General features: G+C 39.0%; 1 protein-coding gene across 3 annotated transcripts in view; it reads left to right on the forward strand.

Moving 5' to 3' along the window:
* Positions 1-799: 799 nt before the first annotated feature.
* Positions 800-16,147, forward strand: part of SENP5 (SUMO specific peptidase 5) — a 60,288-nt gene continuing 44,940 nt past the window's right edge. The window contains exon 1 of one of the 3 annotated variants that reach the window (XM_070753733.1): positions 800-1,017. The gene's annotated coding sequence lies outside the window, so the exon portion shown is untranslated. Of the gene's footprint in view, positions 1,160-4,174; positions 4,291-16,147 lie in introns of those variants that run through there. The other 2 variants (XM_070753734.1, XM_070753735.1) reach the window with 2 other exon arrangements.

The raw sequence follows: 16,147 nt of genomic DNA on the forward strand, positions 1-16,147 counted from the left end.
AGGGTTTCCTGCTCAGGCAGGGGGTTGGACTCGATGACCTAACGGTCCCTTTCAACTCTATTAATAAATAAATAAATAAAAATAAATAAATAAAAAATAAATAAATACTAGTAACAAGAAAAAATAAGAAGAAACATAAGAAATATTATTATTAATAATAATAATAATATCATATATATATATATACAGTATACTGTGTGTGTGTGTATATATATATATATATATGTAGATTGTTCTGAGTTCGGGTTTTGCCCTGTGTAATATTTTGCATGTTTATGCGACGTTTCGGTGAAATCACATCCACCATCATCAGGCTGAAGTTTCCAAGCTTCGTGCTGTTGTAAAATGTTCCATGTTCGGTGATTTCATCGAAACGTCGCATAAACATGCAAAATATTACACAGGGCAAAACCCGAACTCAGAACAATCTACATACATATACCCGTGAAAATTTACGAAAACAAATATATATATATATATATAAAAGATAATATTCATATACATGATCTCTTCTAACATTCAAATAAAAGCGCCAGCCTCATTCAGACATTCAACACAAACAAGCAACTAAGAGGCTTTGAGGCACATAAGCAGAATGCTCCGCCCACAAACAAAGGGCGGGGCTTCTCCTTCCTTTACTCTTCCCGGTTTACTTATTGGACATCGGAAGGGGAGAGTAGAACCGCTTGGTATCCTAGCAACGGGAAATCAATTGCGCAGCCGCACCTTCTACCTTATAGCCGCCGAGAGGGATCGCTCCCCTCTCTTTTTCTGCAAGAGAAATGAACGGCGGCGCCTCCCTCAAATTTGTTCTTTCTGCGTCGCCCCGCCCCGCTCCTACCTACTCTTCCCTCTTCCTCCCTCCCTTCTCAGACGCCTGCGCAGAACGCCCCCCTCCCTCTTCTCCTTCCACGCTCTTTTCCGCTCCCCCTTCACGTCTCGGGTTTTGTCGCTGGAGGATGACGTAAGCCTGCTGGGGCCGGTCGCTGCCGTGTAGGTTGTGGGAGCCTGACCCACGTGAGTGGTTGCCGAGGCGGTTGCCGGGTGTCTCGTCGCTCAGTGGAGAGTGGCGGCGGTGGAGGGGGGGGGACGGGAGCGGTGGAGGGGGACGGGGGAGAAGCAGCCCTTCTCGGAGGCCGGGATGCGCCCAGCGACGAAGGTACGCGGGAGGGGGGCGTGGTGATCCGGGGGGCTCGCGTGCCTTCCTCCGCCGCACTTCCTGCGGGAGGGGTGTTGAATCACGGGTGGGCAGGGCAGGCTTTCGGCCTAGTAGATCCCCCCCTCATCCGCCCTGAATCCTCTTAGGGGAGGGGGTCCCCGTAGGAAGTGTGTGTGGTGTCCTTACCCCCTAACTTCGGGGGGGGGGAGGGATTGCCTGGGAGGGTGGCGAGGATGGGCGTCCATTGAGGGGAACTAGGTGGTGGTGGTGTGGGAGAAGGGCTCCCCAAACCTCTTAAAGGGAATCTACCCGGCAAATCTGTTCCCCCCCTCCCCAAATTCAGATTGGGTTCCATTTTAAGGTGGACGCAAAAAAGAAAAAGAGGGGGGGGGGAAGTCCGAGGGGCTTGAGACAAGAAAACGAACATGGCTTCAAACCTCCCCCCCTCCCCCGCCACTCTTTTCCTCAATAAGAATCCGGAGGTCCAGGCATGTACACTGCTCAAAAAAAAATAAAGACATCACTTAAACGACAGGATATAACTCCAAGTAAATCAAACTTCTGTGAAATCAAACTGTCCACTTAGGAAGCAACACTGATTGACAATCAATTTCACGTGCTCTTGCACAAATGGAATAGTTGTGCAAATGAAATACAGGTATTCAACGAGAATATTTCATTAATCAGATCTAGGATGTGTTATTTGAGTGTTCCCTTTATTTTTTTGAGCAGCATAGAACCTGATGCACACAAAAAAATGGGGGGGGGAATCGTCCTAACTCTGATTATTGTGACTTCGTTTATTTATTTATTGAATTATTTTATTTTGTGAAGTACGAATTAGAATAGAATAGAATTCTTTATTGGCCAAGTGTGATTGGACACACAAGGATTTTGTCTTTGGTGCAGATGCTCTCAGTGTACATAAAAGGAAAAGATACATTTGTCAAGAATCTTGAGGTGCACCACTTAATGATTGTCATAGGGTTCAAATAAGCAATGAGGAAACAATCAATATTAATAAAAAATCTTAAGGATATAAGTAACAAGTTACAGTCGTGCAGTCATAAGTGAGAGGAAATGGGTGATAGTAATGATCAGAAAAAACTAGTAGTAATAGTAGTGCAGACTTAGTAAATAGTTTGACAGTGTTGAGGAAATTGATAGTATACATAGATATGACACTGTTTATATACATGACATTGGAACTAATAAGAGGGAAACATTAGGAAACATGAGGACCCGGATTGTGGGGGCAATATGCTGCTGAGTCTAAGAAGAAGGGCGACATTACAAAATTGAATAAATAAATAAATAAATTAGGACAGGGATGGGAGGCAGGCTGGTGCACTTATGCACGCCGCTTACTGACCTCTTAGGAATCAGGTGAGGTGACAGTGGATAGTCTAAGGGTAAGTTTTTTGGGGGGGTTTGGTGATGAAACTACAGAGTCAGGTAGTGAGTTCCAGACTATTTTTTATTTTTAGAAAGTTTTGAAGTGAGCATTTAGGATACTCCCTGCAATCTTAAGAGGCATATTATATTACTTACTGGTTGAATTTATATCCAACCTTATTAGGTAGGTTGGGCTGCCAGTGGCTGCCAATTTAGACGCTTGAGGTCAAATAAGGACTTTAACTTTACATTAAAAGTCCAAACTTCACTGTTAAGAAACAAGGCCCTCACGCAATCAGTAGCAAGAACTGATTGGAGCTCTGACACAAAACACATCCGGCTTCCCACTCCTTCAATAACTTGAAGCAAAAACCTATTTTTTTCCCTGTTAGAAATAACTGGCAGCTTGGATGGAAATAACGTTTAGATACCGCTTCATAGTCCTTTACAGCCTTATGCACCTTTTTTTAATACAGTGATCTGCAGGAACTAAAACTTTCACATATAGAGGACTGATAGAAATTGACAGTGAAAGGTTAGAGCTCTGGAAAGTAGTGACTCTATGTACACGCTGGTGAGTGTTAGGGAAACTGAAAGAGATTGTGAAGCGGTGTTGTCTGCTAAGATTTCTTTTCTTCCCCTATGGTGTGGAGAAGTTAAGTGTGGAAAAGGAAGTGAATATGATGATATATCTAATTTCAGAAAGAAGATTAAGGGAATATAAATACATGCTGTTGTTAGCCTCCCTGAGTCTGTGGAGAGGGGCGGCATACAAATCCAATAAATAAAATAAATAAATAATAAATACATGCTTATATAAAACCATATTTTCAATAAAGTAACAGTAAAATAAATGTTTCATCTTAAGCTTTACCAATGAAGAAAAATATCAGAATAGGAGGCAGTTATTTATCTAAGAGAGCAGGGGTGAGCATGAAGTATAACAGCTGTTTTAAAGATATACAGACAGGGCTGTGTATCTTCTCTGAACCTCCTTATTAGAATTAAACCTGAAGGGAAAGGGATGCATATTCAGGCTGCAAACTGTCCAGATATAAGTTGCTGATGCCAAGCAATTTTCTTTTCTTTTCTGTTGAGAATTTTTTTCACAAGATGTCTGAAAAAGCTGTTTGGAAGTACGGTACTTCTTGTATTTTTTTTTCAAGGGCAAGCACTTTATTCCTCTTGGCTCCAGGGGAAAATACAGAACTGTTGAAAGCACTTAAGTTCAATGTATTTTAGCATAGTTACATTCAAGGAGGTGCTAAGATCCAGATCCTGCCCTCATAATATTTGACTTATTAAATAAAACTGATGATTAGGGTTGAAATTTAAATTAAATCAGACATCTAATTTATGGAACGTGCTTTCACAAGTTACGCTGACAGTTACTAATGGGTGGGATTTAAGGTGGATTAGACAACCTGTAAGATAATACTGGTAGAAGCTCCTAGTCAGGAGAAATCCCTTTGTGTCTTGTTTGTGGTTCTCAAGAGACACCTGATGGGCCATGATGGAAGGTGAAGATTGATGTTGATCTGAATGGATAGTTGGTCTGATTCCAGAGATTTTTATGGTGCTCAGAAAATGTATTTAAAAAAAGGCATTTTCATATTTCAGATGTCTTTTGCCGAATGCAGTGTGAAGAGATAGAACTGATGTAATGGTCACTGATGAATATGCATGCTTGTACTGATTATACTGACATATTTAAGAAGCTGGATAAGAATAAACGGGTGAGTGTTACATTGGCAGCTTATTGTTAAATGGCTGCAGATGGGAGGGTAGGAAGCATGAAGATTTTACATTATAAAATTCCATTAGCCAAAAAACAGAGCTATTTTGTAGTTGGAAGAACCAGATATGTTTAGGACCTGGCTTGTTGGAAATTATTTTAGGACAGTCTTTCCTCTGGTCTTTATTCTTTTCCGTTTGCATATAAATAAAAGTCTAGCCAGGAGAACCAGACAGGGAATTGCCAGACACTCATTAGTTTAAGTCTAAAAATATGGATACTTCCAACATAGAAACATAGAAGATTGACAGCAGAAAAATACCTCATGGTCCAGCTAGTCTGCCCTTATACTATTTCCTGTATTTTATCTTAGGATGGATCTATGTTTATCCCAGGCATGTTTAAAATCAGTTACTACATCTGCTGGAAGTGTGTTCCAAGCATCTACTATTCTTTCAATGAAATAATATTTTCTCAAGTTGCTTCTGATCTTTCTCCCACTTTTAAGTTCATAGTCAGTGGCTCTCAACTTTTTCTTCACCACAGTCCCTCTTTAAGTACCTTTTGTGGCCACCGTCCATGGCCATGGACTGCCAAGTTCTAATTAAGATTTAAATAACAACATTTGCTTCAAGCCTTCGCGAAACCTCTGTGATGACATCGCATCCATGGACTACAGATTGTGAACCACTTAGTGCAGGGGTAGGCAAAGTTGGGTCTTCTTTGACCTGTGGACTTCAACTCCCAGAATTCCTGAGCTAGCATGATTGGCTCAGGAATTGTGAGAGTTGAAGTCCCACAAGTAATAGAAGAGCCAGCTGTACCTACCCAGACTTAGTGCAATTAGTTAATTGAAGAACTGCACTCTACTCTGTGTATGTTGAAAGTGGTATTGCAGGGAAGAGTACAGTGCTGATCAATGCACTGCTTGCCTTCATAATCTGAGGTCTGGCGTGTACCTGCAAGTCAGATTTCTCTGACTTTGGGACAATGTCTATGTTGCAGCATATTTTAGGGTGTGACCAGCTTGTAATTTAGCATTTTTAAACAGGGCTAGTATTTAATAGCTTCCCTGACAGCCATAGGCAATAGGGAAAGTGATGCAGGAGTATAGAGGCTGATGAACGAGTTGACTGGAAAAAACAACAGATCACTCCTCTGGTTCTTTTGCCATTTGCATAGAGAGAAATTCTTCCTCTGCAACCAGTCGAGAAAGATCCGACGTTTAGAGGCTGATAACTTCTTTGGGAAAATGTTGACATCTTGCAGGATATAAATCTGTGATCCGATTTTTAGAATAGAATAGAATTCTTTATTGGCCAAGTGTGATTGGACATACAAGGAATTTGTCTTGGCGCACATGCTCTCAGTGTACATAAAAGAAAATATATATTTGTCAAGAATCATGAGGTACAACACTTAATGATTGTCATAGTGGTCAAATAAGCAACCAGGAAAAAATATTAATAGAAATCTTAAGGATACAAACAACAAGTTACAGTCATACAGTCATAAGTGGGAGGAGATGGGTGAGAAGAATGATGAGAAAAAACTGGTAGTAATAGCAGTGCAGACTTAGTAAATAAATAGTTTGACAGTGTTGAGGGAATTATTTGTTCAGCAGAGTGATGGCATTCAGGAAAAACACTGTTCTTGTGTCTAGTTGTCTTGGTGTGCAGTGCTCTGTAGCGACCTTTTGAGGGTAGGAGTTGAAGCAGTTTATGTCCAGGATGTGAGGGGTCAGTAAATATTTTCACTGCCCTCTTTTTGACTAATGCAGTATACAGGTCCTCAATGGAAGGCAGGTTGGCAGCAATTGTTTTAAAGCTGAGTTTAAAATTTTGGTAGAAAGCCTTTTATGTAAAAAAAAACACATTTTGTTTTAATGACATTGAGATGAGGGGGTAAGAAATCTGAAAAAGATGGATTCTGATTACTGCAAATTTTGAATGTAGCCTATTTATCACATTGCTGGGAAAATGGTGCGTTTCAAGGCCAGGATGGCTTGAATTTAGTTTTACAAGGCCGAACTGAGTTAGAGTGAGCTCTCTTTTTCTACAGAAAGTGATGTCATGAAATTATCCTCATTTACAGCTGTGAATGACACACTTAAAATGTGCAGTTCCTTCCTCTGCCAGTGTTATATTTTGGGGGGATGAACAGAAGAAGGTTTTGAGTTGTGTGCAAACTTTTTGAAATGGTTTCAAACAACAACATCTCAGAATCTCAGATGCTTTTCCTTGTTTCTGGGTAGATCAGACTTCTTCCCATTGTGTCAGATATTTTGGCTTTAATTTCTGCTTACAATGTGCAGCCTGAGCAGATTTGAAGGGCAACATCTATCTATCCCTGTCTGTCTGTCTGTCTGTCTATCTATCTGTCTATCTATCTGTTTTATTTATTTATTTATTTATTTATTTATTTATTTATTTATTTATTTATTTATTTATTTATTTATTTATTTATTTATTTATTTATTTATTTATTTATTTATTTATTTATTTATTTATTTATTTATTTATTTATTGGATTTGTATGCCGCCCCTCTCCATGGACTTGGGGCGGCTAACAACAGTGATAAAAACAGCATGTAACAATCCAATACTAAAACAACTAAAAAACCCTTATTTATAAAACCACATGTAAAGACACATACATACAAACATACCATGCATAAATTGTAGAGGCCTAGGGGGAAAGAATATCTCAGTTCCCCCATGCCTGACGGCAGAGGTGGGTTTTTACGAAAGGCGAGGAGGGTGGGGGCAATTCTAATCTCTGGGGGGAGTTGGTTCCAGAGGGCCGGGGCCGCAACAGAGAAGGCTCTTCCCCTGGGTCCCGACAAACGACATTGTTTAGTCGACGGGACCAGGAGAAGGCCAACTCTGTGGGACCTAACTGGTCGCTGGGATTCGTGCGGCAGAAGGCTGTCCCAGAGATAATCTGGTCCTGTGCCATGAAGGGCTTTATAGGTCATAACTTTGAATTGTGACCAGAAAATTTATTTGGGTTTATCTGCTGCCCAAGTCCAACAGGATTCTGGGCAGCTTACAGTCATGAGAATAAAAAAACAACAAGAACAATAAATTCGAAAACAGTATAAAAATATTTTAATCCTAGAAAAACCCTACATTCTCTCACTCATTCATGGTTCCATGCCTGCCGGAAAAGCCAGGTCTTGATGGCTTTCCTGAGGACCGGTAGGGTGGGAATAATACGAGTCTCTGGACCAAAAGCCAGATAGTGTCCACAGGACTCAAGCTGCTAGGTACTAGCAGGTGAGTGACAGTTACTCAGACTGGGAAGGAACCTCTAGGCTAAGCTGACTCAATGTTCCAATTTGCTTTTGAAATGTGTTTGTTTTTGTTTTGAATTTTAGAGCAGCCGTTTTCAGTGACTATTAGCTGGACTAAAGTGGAAGAAAACTAAGTATAGCCCATTCATTTCCAGTCATTTTTTTTTGGTACTGTTTTTCCTCTCCAGAACACTGTGCTGCAATATTGTTTACTTTTATATTTTTGTGATTATTATGCAGCAAAGTAGCTTAGATAACTAGAGTTCCCTGCATTTTCCAGTAGTTCTCCTGGCACTGAATAATTGCTCACTTGTGTTCCTTTTGTTACTTGCCAATATGTGGTCAGTCAGTAACTGTTTACACAAGAGTAAAATGTGCAGTTTTCCAAAAATGTGCTGTTTAGCAGACAATTTTTTTTAAAAAAAGATTGCTAATTGTTGTGGTTGGCTCTGGCCCACCTCCAAGGAATGTGGAGGTGGATGCAGGGGAAACATCAACATGTCATAGGCCTGTTTTATTGCCGACAGAGGCAGGGAGTGCAGTTTCCTCGGACGAAGAAGAAGGTGGGGGTGACTTGGAAGAGGGGGGCTTGGCACGGTCGATTCGGATGCAGAGGTCTTGGACCCACGCAGGTGCAGAGTTATGTGTAGAAGAGACCAATTGAGGACATATTACAGGAGATAAGAGAGGCCGCCTGTGTTTGGGTGGGGCTCTAGTAATTAGAGCTGCTGATACAAATAGCAGTGTGTTGGTTTGGTCGTTGTGGAAGATTATCTGATCACAGTTCTTCAGGACCGTGCTTTGCTGTTTTCCGGACTTTGTTTGTTGATTTTTCACGCCTTTGTGTGTCTCACTTCCTTGGAAGAAGGAGGGCTGTGACATTTCTTCACAGCTGCTAGCTAAGTACTTAAGGACTGATTAAGGGGATTGTACCACCTACAAGGTTGTTTTGGGACGAGTGCTCTTTGCAATACAAAAAGGGTGCTTTGTTTCTTTTGAATTTTGTGATAAAGAACATAGTTTTGAATTTTCAAACCTGTGTGTGTCTGAAATTTGTACCCTTGAATTTTTGGAAGGCTCATACCAGAGAGCCCGGCAGAACACTAATTGACTTTTAAAGATATAAAGCATGTGAAGCCATGTATATGTCTTTCAATACTTTGCACCTTTGAGAAAACAGATTAACTGCCAGGATATTTCTTGGTAAAGTCTGAGCAGAAAATGTTTCAGAATTTTTATTGTTTGCAGTTCTTTTGGGGGGGGGGGGCACCCAAGTCAATAAAAAAAATATTAGTATTCTCTGTGTGTAAGATTAAATTTATGGATCTTCACATATTCACCTGATTGATTTATGTATTTATAGGAATAGAGCCTCAAATCATAATTTCATTTCAGGTGAATTTTCTGTTGTCGATTTTGGTTAAAATGATAGCTACCAGTATTTTATCAGTTTGCATGTCTGAAACCATTACAGGTAATCCTCAACTTACCACCATTCATTTAGTGACCATTCAAAAGTTGTAAAATGGGGCAAAATTCACTTAACTCATTTAGCAACAGAAAGTTTGGGCCCAATTGTACTAAGTCGAAGACTATGTGTATGTAAAGTGGAATCAGGTTTACAGTGGAATCAGGATGTTGAGACTCCAGGAAGAGTGCAGAGAAGAGCAACAAAGATGATTAGGGGACTGGAGGCTAAAATATATGAAGAACGGTTGCAGGAATTGAGTATGTCTAGTTTAATGAAAAGAGGGACTAGGGAAGACATGATAGCACTGTTCCAATATCTCAGAGGTTGCCACAAAGAAGGAATTAAACTATTCTCCAAAGCACCAGAAGGCAGGACAAGAAACAATGAGTGGAAACTAAACAAGGAGAGAAGCAACCTAGAACTAAGGAGAAATTTCCTGGCACAACAAAGAAGCTGTTGGATAACCATCTGTCTGAAGTAGTGTAGGGTTTCCTGGCTAAGCAGGGGGTTGGACTAGAAGACCTCCAAAGTCCCTTCCAACACTTGTTGTTGTTGTTGTTGTTGTTGTTGTTGTTTTATCACAATACAACATAGCAAACGAGATCACTATGCTGGATTTCATATTTCATCACCAGTCAGGCAATTCCCAAGCACCTAGGATTGCGTGATATAGTGGTGAATTATGTTTGCCGATCCCAGTAAAGTGGCCTTTTGCAATTGATGATGGTGATGATGATGATAATGATGATGATTACAGTGTTCCCTCAATTTTCGTGGGTTCAAACTTCGCAAATAGCCTATACCACGGTTTTTCAAAAAATATTAATTAAAAAATACTTTGCGTTTTTTTCCTATACCATGTTTTCCCCCATCCAATGACGTCATATGTCATCGCCAAACTAATGATTTTTGCAAATAAATAACAAAAAAATAATAATTGTTAATAAATAATTATTTTTATAAATATCAGGATCACTAAGTGTCTTATTCAATGGTGAGTACCAGTAATAATGGTGAGTAAATGGTTGCTAAGGGAATGGGAAATTGTAATTTAGGGGTTTAAAGTGTTAAGGGAAGGCTTGTGATACTGTCCATAGCCAAAAATGGTGTATTTACTTCCGCATCTCTACTTCGCAGAAATTCAACTTTCACAGGTGGTCTCGGAACGCATCCCCCGTGGAAATCGAGGGAACACTGTATATACAAAAAGCATACATTCAGGAAAATTGCCTAGAGATGTAGTTACAGTAGTCCCTCGCTATACCGCGCTTCACCTACTGCGGCTTCACTTCATCGCGGGTTTCTGAGGAAGTCGATCGGCAGATTTAAACAGCCCGCCGAACTCGATCGGCAGGTTTTAAAATATATATATATATATATCTAAAATTGTAAATACTGTATTTAAATACTGTATCTAAAATAAATACTGTGTGGGAAGGGTTTATAAACACTTAAAACAATGAAAACTTACCAAACAATTACAATATAAATACTTAAATAAGTACTACCAGTCGATAAATTCCCCATCGCGGATTTCACCTATCGGGGCCAGGTCTGGAACGTAACACCAGCGATAGGTGAGGGACTACTGTACTTGTAAAATGAAGTGCCCCCACTCCCACATTCAAAAGAGTTATTCCGTCTTTGTCTGAAGTATGTTCCAGAAAAATGAAGCTTGTACTACCATTAGTAGGAGGAAGAAGGAGGAAGAAAGTAGGTAGTAGAGGTGGAACTGACCCCTCAGATAGAAAGAGGGAAGTGGAGAGAAGAAAGATGGATACAGATGAAACAATATAATGCAAAATTGGAATGTGATCTAAAAATGCTATATGCATATTAAGTTGTATTGAAGGTATATGAAGTTGTATGTTGAATGTGGAGAAAAATAATTTTTTAAAAAACAAAACAAAACAAAAACACCACCCAAAAAATAAAGCTTGGGGGAAAAGTGGGTGTTTTGCTATTTTTATCGTGGACATTGGAAATACAGTAGTCCCTTTGCTCCTTTGTTTTATAGCAATGAGCTAAAAAGTAGGAAGTGAGCTAAGCACTACCGCCACTCAACCTATAGAAAACCTGGGTAGAAGAAGGTCCCTCCCCCCCCCATTTTGATGCACCCTAGCAGTGGAAGAATAATTAACCAACTTTTACAATCAATGCCTGTTTAAAGCATCTGTCGGAAAACAGATACCAAAGAAGCATCAGCAATAGATTCATACAGTTCCTGCAACATAACAGCAAAAATATTTGTCTTGATGCTTCTTCCTGATGCACATGTTTGCACAATTAACATTTTCCCTGTTATTCCTCCAAAGCTTAGCAAAGAGAAAAACCTACATAATTTCCCTATGCTGAAAACCCAGTAATAATGTTAATTTTAATTTTATTTTGCAAAATTTGCGGACCACCCACTTCGAGATGTGCCAGTGAATAACAAAGCAAGGATAAATTAGAACATAATAATAATAATAATAATAATAATAATAATAATAATAATAATAATAATAGATTAAATTTGTATGCCGCCCCTCTCCAAGGACTCAGAGCGGCTCACAACAACAATAAATACTATAGAATACAAATCCAATATAAACTATATTATTATTATTAAAAACTAGCAATTCTAAAACAATCACACCAATCTCATATGTTAAGTCAGGAAAAGTGAGGGGAGAAATTAATCCCCCCATGTTTGGCGGCATAGATAGGTCTTCAACATCTTACAGAAGGCAAGGATGGTGGGGGCAATTCGAATCTCAGGCGGGAGTTGATTCCAGAGGGCTGGAGCCACCACAGAGAAGGCTCTTCCCCTAGGTCCCAATAATAATCAGAATATTAAAAATGTGATAGTCATATACTTAGCCAAGCAAGGCACCCGTAAACAATTCAGGCTGAAGGCACTCAGGAAGGACACATCCTGAGTCCTTCGGGACTGGGTGGCATAGAAGTCGAATTACATAAATAAATAAATAAACTTTACAATAATGAAAAGGAAGAATAGGAAAGAAGTAAGGAGAACTAAAATAATAGACTAAAATAAATGACAAAGGAACTACAATGAAAATAATTCAATATTTGTTTATTTTCCACCCTTATTATTTTTATAAACAATGCAAGATGATGAACATACTTCAATATTCCTTCCTTTTCCTATTTTCTCTACATCAACACTCCTGTGAGGTGGGTTAGACTGAGAGAACGACTGGCCCAAAGTTATCCAGCCAGTTTTCAGGCCTAAAATGGGATTTATACTCAGTTTCTTGATTCCTAGCCTGATTCCTTAACCCACACATTTTGCATTTGGAACTGTCTAGAAAATAGAAAATGTTAGGTGCAGCAATACTGTTATAAATCATGGCCTTAACTTCCTTTAAATTATGTGCAATGTCTCTGTAGATTAAGACTGAAATACCATGTGGCATCCTGCCTACTTTTGTGGCCCTAAAATAGAGCTTTTAAGTTCCGTTTTTCATGTTTCTGTCCCTTTTGAACAGTGAACATTTGAGGTACTTTGAGTTTTGTTCCATAAATTCACATTCATTTAAAGTGGAGAACATGCGGTTTTGGATTTGCACCTTGTTACAAATGATTTAAATACATATTTCAGTTACAATATCTTTCTTGCTGGAAGTTGGGTGGCATACAAGTTTTATATTTATATTTATATGTATGTATGTATGTATGTATGTATGTATGTATGTATGTAGATTGTTCTGAGTTCGGGTTTTGCCCCGTGTAATATTTTGAGTGTCTATGCGACGTTTCGGTGAAATCACATTCACCATCATCAGGCTGAAGTTCCAAGCTTCGTGCTTAAATATTTACAGCAGCACGAAGCTTAAAACTTCAGCCTGATGATGGTGAATGTGATTTCACCGAAACGTCGCATAGACACTCAAAATATTACACGGGGCAAAACCCGAACTCAGAACAATCTACATACATATACCCGTGAAAATCTACGAATATATATATATATATATATATATATATGTAGATTGTGTTGTGTTGTTGTAAATGGAATATTAGCAAACTGACATTTCTTCCTAGCATGTAGTGTGGGGGTGGAGATTTGCTTTGAATGTAGCAAATAGATTGGGTGACTATGCTTCAGTGATCTGATTGGTTGGTGTAATCATAGTTATTAGAAGGAATGACATGAAGATTTTATGAAGTTTTTTGTTTAAGGCTGATTTCCAAATATAAAATTCTAAAATCATAATAATTAGAAGGATTGACATGTTGATTATTATGAAGTGTTTATTTTGTTTAAGGCTGGTTTCCAAATCTCTGGCAGGCGGGAGGTATCATCCCTTTTATTTAAACAAAGGGGTCTCCTCTCAATTTCGATAGCTTCTAGAGAGATTCTTTTATATAAATTCTCTGTTTTGTGGAGTAATTTAGTTTTTTCAAAGTCAATTTCGTGCCCTGTTTTTTTAATGTGCTGGACAAGGGAGGAGGTCTTTTCTTGTTTTTTGACTGCATTCACATGTTCTGCTATGCGTTGGCTCACTCTTCGGTTAGTTTGTCCAATGTATGTGGCTGCACATGTTTTGCAAGGGATTTCATAGATTCCTTGGTATTCCAATTGGATTTTATCTTTGGGGCTCCTTAGGATATTAGATATTTTTTGGTTAGTGCAAAATGAGGTTTTGATGTTATGTTTGTGCAGAATTTTACTAATTTTATCCGTGGTGCCTTTGATGTAAGGAAGGATGGTGGTGCCATTGTCCTGTTCTTGATCTTGTTTTTTGGGGGGTGTCTCTTTATTGATTAGGTTTGTTATTGTTTTCTCTTTGAATCCATTAGAAATTAGTACATCTTTGAGTTTGTTCAATTCAGTTTTTAAGTGCTCATGGTCAGCTAAGTGTTTGGTTCTGGTGATGAGAGTTTTGGCCACTGAGGTGATTTGTGCGGGGTGGTGGTGTGAGTGTGCATTTAGATAACGGTTGGTATGGGTTTTCTTTTGGTAGATAGTATGTCCTAGGCTGCCATTGGGTTTTTTATAGACCAGTACATCTAGAAAGGGAAGTTGATCATTGATTTCTGTTTCCATAGTAAACTGTATTTTGGGGTGTAGGCTGTTGAGATGTGTGAGGAAATTGTCTAGTTTTTCTTTACCATGTGGCCAAATTACAAAGGTATCATCAACATATCTCAGCCAAAGTTTGGGTTTGTATTTGGCTTGCTCTAAAGCATTATTTTCGAAATATTCCATATAGAGGTTGGCTATGACAGGTGATAGAGGTGATCCCATGGGGGCTCCCTCTATCTGTTTATATCTTTGTTCATTATAGATGAAGTATGTATTGGTCAGGCAGTGGTTGGTAAGGTCTAGGATATATTTGGGGGGTTTGTGTTTGTCCTGGATAGCTGTCAAGGCTTCTTTAATAGGTATTGTGTGAACAGGGACACGACATCGAAACTTACAAGTAGGTCATCGGGTTGTAGGTTTTGTTTTTTAATTATTTGTATAAAGTGGAATGAATTTTGAACATATGAGGTAATAGTTTCTGTATATGGTTGAAGGTATTTGGCTAAAAATTTGGCAAGGTTTTGTAGAGGGGAGCCTATAGAACTGACTATTGGTCTGAGAGGTATTCCTTCTTTGTGTATTTTTGGAAGGCCATAGAGTTTTGGACATATGGAAGATTTTTCTCTGGGGATGATTTTTTGCTGGATTTCTTCGCTGATGGGAGAGGCCTTGATTTTAGATTTGGTGGTTTTTTCTAGGTAGGTGGTAGGATCTGTGCTTAGGAGTTTGTAGGCCGGGTTTTGTAGTAGATTTGTCATTTTTTCTTTGTATTCTGCTGTGTTCATTACATGCTAGGAAGAAATGTCAGTTTGCTAATATTCCATTTACAACAACACAAAGATTGGAACTCCAGCCTGAAGATGGTGAATGTGATTTCACCGAAACGTCGCATAGACATGCAAAACATTACACAGGGCAAAACCCGAACTCAGAACAATCTACATACATATACCCGTGAAAATTTACGAAAATATATATATATATATATATATATATATATGTCACATGTTTAAGCTGAATTTGAAAATATGTTTTCGTAGATTTTCACGGGTACAGGTATGATGGTCTTGCAATATTCGGGTTTCTTCCCATGTAGGATTTGGAAATTTCTGGCGACGTTTCGACGAGGTCCCACTCGTCATCTTCAGGCTGGTGTTTCTGTCCTTGTTCTGTCCATGTTCGCCCTAGAACAAGGACAGAAACACCAGCCTGAAGATGACGAGTGGGACCTTGTCGAAACGTCGGCAGAAATTTCCAAATCCTACACGGGAAGAAACCCGAATATTCCAATACCGTCATATATATACAGAGCTGGAAGGGATCAGGTCTGATAGCTCAACTGCTAATTCTCTGCCTTACAAGGCAGAGTCCACCAGATCGAATCCCAGTAAGGAAGGGTGTGGCTAGCTGATGAGGTCAAAACAAGGCCGAAATGGGACCATCCTAGTCACTGGGATTTGAACTTGCAGCCTTTGCCTTGTAGGGCAGAGAATTAACCTCTAGGCTACAGTTTCTAATTCTTTCAGCTTTGTACCAAGGAAGGGTTATATGTTTTTTCTGTTATATCACCCTTGTATATTCAAGGAGCATCACAGTTTCCTTTTTGCCTCTCAGCCCAGCCTACGGCCATTTCCAATTAATTAATTAATTAATTAATATATGTATGTATGTATGTATGCATGTATGTATGTATATTTTCAAATTCAGCAAAAACATGTGACATATATGTGTGTGTGTGAGAGAGAGAGAGAGAGAGTATGTGTATGTATGTATTAATCCAGATTGGAGGAATAAGCATCATACATAATTTGGAGGGATACACTTATCAAGCATCTGGCTTCCATAATAACTCTTTAATTTTTGTAAACTAGATCAGAAGACTTCTTCAATATACCGTATATACATATATTTTGTAGATACCTTTCTTTCTGTCTTATGAGTTCTTTTTCTTAATCTTCCTCCCCTTTATTTCCCCTGAGATTCTTTTTATATTATTACTGCAAGGTGAGGTTGAATGAGTTCTGCACTGATTAGCTCTCGGTGGCAAAGATGACCTT

The sequence above is a fragment of the Erythrolamprus reginae genome, chromosome 5 (assembly GCF_031021105.1).
Source record: "Erythrolamprus reginae isolate rEryReg1 chromosome 5, rEryReg1.hap1, whole genome shotgun sequence".
NCBI lineage: Eukaryota > Metazoa > Chordata > Lepidosauria > Squamata > Dipsadidae > Erythrolamprus > Erythrolamprus reginae.